Genomic DNA, 9320 nt, shown 5'->3' with positions numbered 1-9320 from the left:
AAATCCCTATATACGTAATTTTATTGAAAATTTTATAAAAATTTTCATAAAAAACTGCCCGTCATATTAGGTCCACCATTTTGAATTTTGAAAATTGAATTTTAAATTCATAATCGGCGACTAAAAAACCTCTATATATAAATAATTTCAAAGAAAATAAAAACTTGTGTAAAAAAATTAATTTGCAATATTAAGTTTGTCATTTTAAATTTTGTATTTTTTATTCTTTTCTACTCTTAATAAACATTGAATTAATTATTAGAAAGAAATTCTTTTTCTTAAATTAATATGTTATATATATTTAGGCACAGTATATTTATTCTTTTATAATTAAAAATCTACTTATTTCAATATTTTGTATATTTGACATTTTTTTCAATAATGAGCATATATAAAAATTTTCAGTAAATATATATATAATATATAATACAATGAAGTAAATTCAACGTTTTTCTAAATTTATAGTTTTTTAATGTATTTAATTTATATACAGATGAATTAATTTGGAAAAGAACATTTTTATCTTTAATTGCTTATAATTTAAGTATATTATTTAATAATTAATTAAAATATTATTCATAACGTAATAGTATTGTGTATGTGTTGATAAGCTTAGTATATAAGTAGTATAGATAAGTAGTATAGATAAGTATAAATAAATAAATAAGTAGAAATTACATAATTCTATCAATAGTTAAAGGTAAATGTAACAGAAATATTAAAAAAACTTTGTAAGAACCAAGAAAGAAAAAAAAAGATGAAACAAATACGTCTCAACAAAAGATTAATGAATGACGTTTAAACGCGTGAAATTTTGTAACACGTAGCTACATCATCTAATACGTATATATTTTCCGAAAAATGACATTTCAAGATGTCTTATAGGTATAAGCACAATCAAATCGATTTAAATTTGTTAATTTTCTACCCATTCGAAAGTGAAAGAAAATAAAGTACATTTTTGACATCATATGTTACTTTTACTTTCAAAAAGGTAAAAATATCCCACGCTATACGATACAAGATATTGAAGAGATATTCCATATATCTTATTTGAATGTTATAAGATATTTGGAAATATTTAGATATATAAATCGCTATGTTATGTGTATCTCACAATCTGTCAAAAAATTTAATCACTCGCATTTCCATTTATTCGTTTCTTAAACATAACTCAATCAAGCTATTTTTTAAATAAATAATTACAAGTGTCGAAAAATGGATTATATATAACAAAGTGGAGCAAAAAAAAAGATTCTGATACAAGCAAGATGAACCATTTCAAAATTCTGCATATGAAGATCATGCTGTATGTTTAATAGGATTGGAAAGATAATATAAGGTATAATATAAGGTAACTATCCCAATTTCTGCCGCTTTAAGCATATAGTGACAGTTAAAAAAATATACTTATTTTATAACTTTTAATATATAACTTTAAATATATAACAATCTGTTTTATTCAAGTAAAGACTTTAATATGCACAAAGTAAAAGGAACAAGTTCGAAAACTAATCGATTATTTAAATATAATGAAAGAAATAAAAATATAAGATATTGAACCAATTACTGTCAGTTAATGTCCTGAATATTCTCCTTCCCCTTCCTAGTTATTGTCGCACGTACCTAATGTTGCCTCATCATTTACTACCCGTGTCCAATATTGCTACGCATTTACTGCCATTTTTACTAAAACGATTCTATAAGTAAATTTTTTCTGGTGGTTATTTACAATATTATATGCGTTTTTACAGCCTGTTTTAGTTAACACTGATTCAGTATATTCAAAAGTAATGCTGTCTCATCTGTATTAAATATCCGCGATGGACCAATGTTAATAAGATTTCTTTGTTTTTAAATAATTTTCTACTTCACAAAATCAATTTTTAAGGCTTGCTTTGCTTACAATAGCACGAACAAAAGACACGTTTCCTGTGAGTTTTTACCTACATTCATATGTCGACGTAAAAGAAATCTTATACAAATGACGATCAAGTTAGTTATCTCGATAAAGAGATTCTCTCTATTTAGATTAACATCTGTACATTATTAATTAACGTACTAACGTCTGTACATTATTAATCAGTTGATGAATCAACTGGAAAGCCGTTTCTGCTCATATAAATTTTACTAACAAATTCTTTTCGATTATAAATTATAAGATTCTTGGTTCTTGGAGCGGACTGTATTATCGAACTACGTAAGGCATTAATGTGCAGTTAGGAGGCAACGAGAACACGTATTATCCGCGACAACGAAGGTGAGTAAAATCCGCATCAACGAGAGAGCGCAATATCCGGCTCGAAGGACCGAAATATTCGTTAAAATTGGGCACTGCGCGATTAAATTCGAAAACGGTAGAAACGTAGAAAGTGATAATCACAGTAGGAACAGGAACAGGAAGACGTCGATGTAGAAGACGGAGGATAGTCGTAACAGAATCGGGAGCAAGAAGTCATCGACATAGAAGGCAATGTGGCGAACCATTGCCGGTTTAGGAAGGCGTTCCTAAGAAATGCGGCGTAGAGCTGTTGCAGAGTAGGAGGCAGCAGTTAGTCACTGGAGAATAGGAACTCAACTTCGAAGACAGCGAAAAATTGCTGCAGGACAAGAATACGATATCGGAGCCGGCAAACAGCTGCAGAAGAACCCGATGTCGAGGGCAGCGGACAGCCGCGGGAGAGTAGGAACCCGATTTGAGGTTAGCCGCTGTAGGATCTGGAACGCCGATGAGAAAGGCAGGGAAGAGTCGATGCAAGACGAGAACTCAAAAGATTGGAGATATTCTCATTTATCGAGACTCATGACTATTGGGTAAAATCTCGGGAATTCGGATTTCTCAGTAAATTTTAAAACAGAGCCTATAAAAAAAGGCTCCTAAGAGTGTAACAAGCCACCTCGCCCGCTTCGGGAGTTACAGACACCAGAAATAAGCTTCAAAGAACGTAACAAGTCACCTTGTCCGCTTCGGAGGCATCATAAATGGACTCTAAAGAGCGTAACAAGCCACCTCGCCCGCTTCGGGAGTTACAGACACCAGAAATAAGCTTCAAAGAACGTAACAAGTCACCTTGTCCGCTTCGGAGGCATCATAAATGGACTCTAAAGAGCGTAACAAGCCACCTCGCCCGTTTCGGGGATCACAGTCACCAGTAATGGCCTCTGAAGTCACCTCGCCCGCTTGGAGAGTCACAGGCACCAAAAATGGGCTCCGAAGAGCGTAACAAGCCACCTCGCTCGCTTCGGGAGTCACAGAGTTTCGGGAGCACCAGAAATAAGCTTCGAAGAGCGTAACAAGTCACCTTGCCTGCTTCGGAGGCATTATAAATGGACTCTAAAGAGCGTAACAAGCCACCTCGCCCGTTTCGGGGGTCACAGTCATCAGTAATGGCCTCCGAAGAGTGTAACAAGTCACCTCGCCCGCTTGGAGAGTCACAGGCACCAAAAATGGGCTCCGAAGTGCGTAATAAGCCACCTCGCCCGTTTCGGGAGTTACAGACACCAGAAATAAGTTTTAAAGAGCATAACAAGTCCCCTTGCCCGCTTCGGAGGCATCATAAATGGACTCTAAAGAGCGTAACAAGCCACCTCGCCCGTTTCGGGGATCACAGTCACCAGTAATGGCCTCTGAAGTCACCTCGCCCGCTTGGAGAGTCACAGGCACCAAAAATGGGCTCCGAAGAACGTAACAAGCTACCTCGCTCACTTCGGGAGTCACAGAGTTTCGGGAGCACCAGAAATAAGCTTCGAAGAGCGTAACAAGTCACCTTGCCCACTTCGGAGGCATCATAAATGGACTCTAAAGAGCGTAACAAGCCACCTCGCCCGCTTCGGGAGTTACAGACACCAGAAATAAGTTTTAAAGAACGTAACAAGTCACCTTGCCCGCTTCGGAGGCATCATAAATGGACTCTAAAGAGCGTAACAAGCCACCTCGCCCGCTTCGGGAGTTACAGACACCAGAAATAAGTTTTAAAGAACGTAACAAGTCACCTTGCCCGCTTCGGAGGCATCATAAATGGACTCTAAAGAGCGTAACAAGCCACCTCGCCCGCTTCGGGAGTTACAGACACCAGAAATAAGTTTTAAAGAACGTAACAAGTCACCTTGCCCGCTTCGGAGGCATCATAAATGGACTCTAAAGAGCGTAACAAGCCACCTCGCCCGCTTCGGGAGTTACAGACACCAGAAATAAGTTTTAAAGAACGTAACAAGTCACCTTGCCCGCTTCGGAGGCATCATAAATGGACTCTAAAGAGCGTAACAAGCCACCTCGCCCGCTTCGGGAGTTACAGACACCAGAAATAAGTTTTAAAGAACGTAACAAGTCACCTTGCCCGCTTCGGAGGCATCATAAATGGACTCTAAAGAGCGTAACAAGCCACCTCGCCCGTTTCGGGGGTCACAGTCATCAGTAATGGCCTCCGAAGAGTGTAACAAGTCACCTCGTCCGCTTGGAGAGTCACAGGCACCAAAAATGGGCTCCGAAGAGCGTAATAATCCACCTCGCCCGTTTCGGGAGTTACAGACACCAGAAATAAGTTTTAAAGAGCATAACAAATCCCCTTGCCCACTTCGGAGTCATCATAAATGGACTCTAAAGAGCGTAACAAGCCACCTCGCCCGCTTCGGGAGTTACAGACACCAGAAATAAGCTTCGAAGAGCGTAACAAGTCACCTTGCCCGCTTCGGAGGCATTATAAATGGACTCTAAAGAGCGTAACAAGCCACCTCGCCCGTTTCGGGGGTCACATTCATCAGTAATGGCCTCCGAAGAGTGTAACAAGTCACTTCGCCCTCTTGGAGAGTCACAGGCACCAAAAATGGGCTCCGAAGAGCGTAATAAGCCACCTCGCCCGTTTCGGGGGTCACATTCATCAGTAATGGCCTCCGAAGAGTGTAACAAGTCACTTCGCCCTCTTGGAGAGTCACAGGCACCAAAAATGGGCTCCGAAGAGCGTAATAAGCCACCTCGCCCGTTTCGGGAGTTACAGACATCAGAAATAAGTTTCAAAGAGCATAACAAGTCCCCTTGCCCACTTTGGAGTCATCATAAATGGACTCTAAAGAGCGTAACAAGCCACCTCACCCGTTTCGGGGATCACAGTCACCAGTAATGGCCTCCGGAGAGCGTAACAAGTCACTTCGCCCTCTTGGAGAGTCACAGGCACCAAAAATGGGCTCCGAAGAGCGTAACAAGCCACCTCGCCCGCTTCGGGGGTCACAGGAATCAGAAATGGACTCTAAAGAGCGTAACAAGCCACCTCGTCCGCTTCGGGGGTCACAGTCACCAGTAATGGCCTCCGGAGAGCGTAACAAGTCACTTCGTCCGCTTGGAGATTCACAAGCACCAAAAATGGGCTCCGAAGAGCGTAACAAGTCACCTCGACCACTTCGAGAATCACAGGCACCAGAAATGGGCCTCGAAGAAAGTAATAAATCACCTCACCCATTTCAGAGGTCACAAGCATCAGAAAATAAAAACTATAAAGAAAGAAACAATACGTTAACTGTAATGATGACTAAAAAATAAAACAATGAGAAAGAGAGAACGATATAAAAATACACAAAACTGCTTTTTCACCAATGATCATCAGTCAATTTGACTTGATTCTTTTTCTTATTAACAGCAAGCTATTGTCAAAGATGACAGACGTGCGTGAAAGGATCTAGTATAGCGATCGTATTTATATACTATTTTGTTATGTAGGACAAACTATGATGAAACGTTAAAAGACGTTTCAGCTAAAATGCACGTGTTACGTAAACACTACACAATACGGCAAGCAAATCAAAAGTGCACGCGCTGCATAAAACATCGCATTACACTTTTGACCTGTTGGGTAATTAGGCCAATATCCTAATACCCTAAATTCAAGAATTGTATATAAAGAGCAAAGAGGAGGAGGAGAAAGAACTGTCCAGTCTAAGAGCGCGCGCGTTACGTATCTCAGGTGTGAGATAATCGACTCGCGAGTAACGTGAGTGTCCGACATAATGGTAACGCGAAACGCTAACCTAAGCAGTGTAAAACAAGTTAAATACACAAGAGAATCTGTAAAATTACAATAAGAAAGTTAATCAGGAGTAATAAGAAGAAAAGTCCAAATAAACCGAATCGTAAACTTTATTAAAAACTCCACGACTATTTATTTTTTTCACGACCATCCTGTACGTTTGCACGTTAGCATCAGATCCCAACTACTCGTTGTGCTCGTCGCCACCAGGGGCACAACAATTTCCTAAACAGATTCCGTCCATTATCTTGATATTACCATCATGTATAACTTATTCTGGGAAAAGCAGGTAAGCAGCACTGTCAAAAAAGTCTTATGCTGGGTTGGTTTTTCTATTGGAAATCGTATAGAAGTGCAGGCTTCTGAAAATCTTTCAATTCTATTACTTTATTAATTTTTTTTACTAAAGGTCACTAGTTATTGATTCCCAGGTGAGTTTCGCACATTTGCGTGTCGTAATCGCTCCAAAACTTAAATTCCATGAATAATTCGAATCAAAGTGTTGGTCAAATTTTCATTAATTTTTCATTAATTTAGTGGATTTCTTATGCACCAAAAACAGCACTGCCGATGCGATCGCTTTCCTTGTTTGAAGAAGCTTAAATCCAACGAATCATTCAAATCTGGCTCAGTAGACGTTTTAACTTGTATTCAATACTGTTGCAGATCTTACAAAACTTACTTAATTTGTTGAAGTCTGCTCTAATGAGTCGAGCCGCTCCTTTTTGTAGTCAGCCCAAATCTCACTAAATAGTCCCAAAAGATTCTTGTCTATATCGACAGAGATAAAACAATCATCAGCTCTTACACTTAAAGTAACCAATACCGCGCGTCAGTAAGTATATTTTATTTAGATAAATACAAATAGAAAGGCAGAATAGCGATGAGAATTGGAAACGAATCTTTCTGATGAGATAACCGTGATCAAATACAGAAGATCTAAGCGATATAAAAGTGTGTGGCGCGCGAGAAACGATCTAATGCTTTCCCGACGCTAAATAGAGGTAGCAAAACCGCTTTTTTGCGCATGCGCACTCTCACTTATCTTGTGCATGTGTGAGAATCAGTCTTAAACTTATTACACATGAAATGACACAACTGCATGTGCATAGCATAAGACTGTATAGACCAATAAACATCGAGTATTAAGCATCAAACATCAATATGGCAGCTTAATACTCGATGTTTATTGGTCCATACGATCTTATGCTATGCATATACAGTTATTTTATACATGTGCGATGGACTTTACGGTCTCCAGGTTGCATAGCTCGTAGAGTATCATACTTTAGTAGTATCATACTTTAGCACATTTAGTAGCATATTTAGCAGCATATTTTAGTAGAACGTTTTTCTGTTCTCTGAGTAACTTTCCGAAGACATTTGAAATAATTTTCGAGTTTTCCGAATCGGTCTCCGAAAATAGAGTCAAGCATGCATCGTAACGCTTTTTGCAATAGCCGAACAGTACCATGGGCGCTTCTTTTTTGTAAAATGAAAAGAAAGTGTATTAAAATATAATAATAGATAAATATTTTTCTGTGTATGTGTGTGTGTATGTGTCTGTGTCAATTATACTCTATTATAAAACAAAAAGTATCTAATAAGTGTTATTTCCTTATTAATACGCTAAATGAATATGTCTTATTTATTTAAAAAACAATAGATTTTTAGTTGCTTACATTTGCACTTAGAACGAGAAGGACACATATTTGGACGTTAAAAGAAACAAGAACGAAAGGACCAAATGCAAGCAACACGAACAAATAGACATGATATAAATTAGGGAATTTTATCTCATTATTTTTGATGTAAATATCGACAAATATCGAAATTTCTCGAGATTATCGATATTATCATTATCGAAATTTCTAGTCGATGATAATATCCTTATCGATATTTCAAACGTTTTCAAGCAGTGTCAGTGTTGCGTATTTAGTTAGAAGCGAAACATATTATAATGAATAAAAAAATAGAAAATAAATTTAAATAAATTAAATTGAAATATATATATATATATATATATATATATATATATTATTGTATAAATTTAATTTAAATATACGTGAAGATAAAGTTTTAATACAAGATATTTGATTTATAACAGGAATCAATAAAATATTTTGCATACTAGTATAAATGTAAACAGTGAATAAGAAATTACAGAATTACAAATCAACAACTCAGTTTCTTTTAAATGATATTTTAAAATATTTTAATAAATAGCAATATTTATCGCTTTAAACATGCTATATATTTTAAATAAAGCTGCACTTCCGATACTTTTAAAGTACAAACGATTTGAAGGAAGGTATAAACGAGTATAAATTATGCTTTTTCTAATAGAGTTGACCATTTTTGGATATCTTAGGAAATAAAAAAGTTGCTGTATTAAATATATCCCGAATCTTAAACAATTCTGTACTTTCGAATCTTTTGAGATACAAACGATTTGAAAGCAGGTACAAACAGGTACATACAAACGAATACAAACAATGCTCTTTCGAATGCTATTGGCCGTCTAGCGATATTAAAAAAATGGCGAAAATATCTCTTGGACGTATTTTAAACATCCTGTTTTTCCGGTCCTTTTGAAACACAAACGCTTTCAAAGAAGATACAAACGAATACAAACGATATTTAAAAAAATAGCGAAAATACCTCTTAAACATGTTTTGAGCATACTGTATCTTCGGCCCTATGAAATACAAAAAATTTGAAAAGAAATACAGTCGTGTAAAAATTCTTTTTCAAGCCGTTAACCGCTCGTCGTGAAAAATGACAAAGTTATTTTTTGACATATTTTTAAAATGCTATATTTCTCGAAATACAAATGATTTAAAAGAAAATTCAAACTGATATGAAAATCACCTTTAATGCTCTTTCGAATGGCACTGGTTTTCGGATATCTTGAGGCCGATCTACATTGGTCGTATCGTAACGTCGTGAATCGCAAAATCGTAGCTAGTAATGCTTGTGAGTAATACAAAAGTATATACTTTTAATGGTGAGCATAATTAATTTTTGTGCTATATATATTTTTAAGTAAGACAACTCTAGCTCGTCGCTTATTGGTCGATCGTAGCAATCGTAGTGTCGTAAAATCGTTGAAGTTTAGGTTTGACCAAACTTTTACGACGACCCGTCACGACAAATCGCACGACGCTTACGACGCTTGCGACGCTACGATACGACCAATATAGATCAATACTATACTTGCTTGCTGGTTGTTTTTTTATATCCCTCTATTTTTTATTTTTTGAAGTACAAACAGAAAATAGTACAAACGAACCGTACTACAAT

The sequence above is a fragment of the Odontomachus brunneus genome, unplaced genomic scaffold (assembly GCF_010583005.1).
Source record: "Odontomachus brunneus isolate Ranch 3 - 2012 unplaced genomic scaffold, Obru_v1 Obru_scaffold_003, whole genome shotgun sequence".
NCBI lineage: Eukaryota > Metazoa > Arthropoda > Insecta > Hymenoptera > Formicidae > Odontomachus > Odontomachus brunneus.
This window is presented reverse-complemented; position numbering follows the sequence as displayed.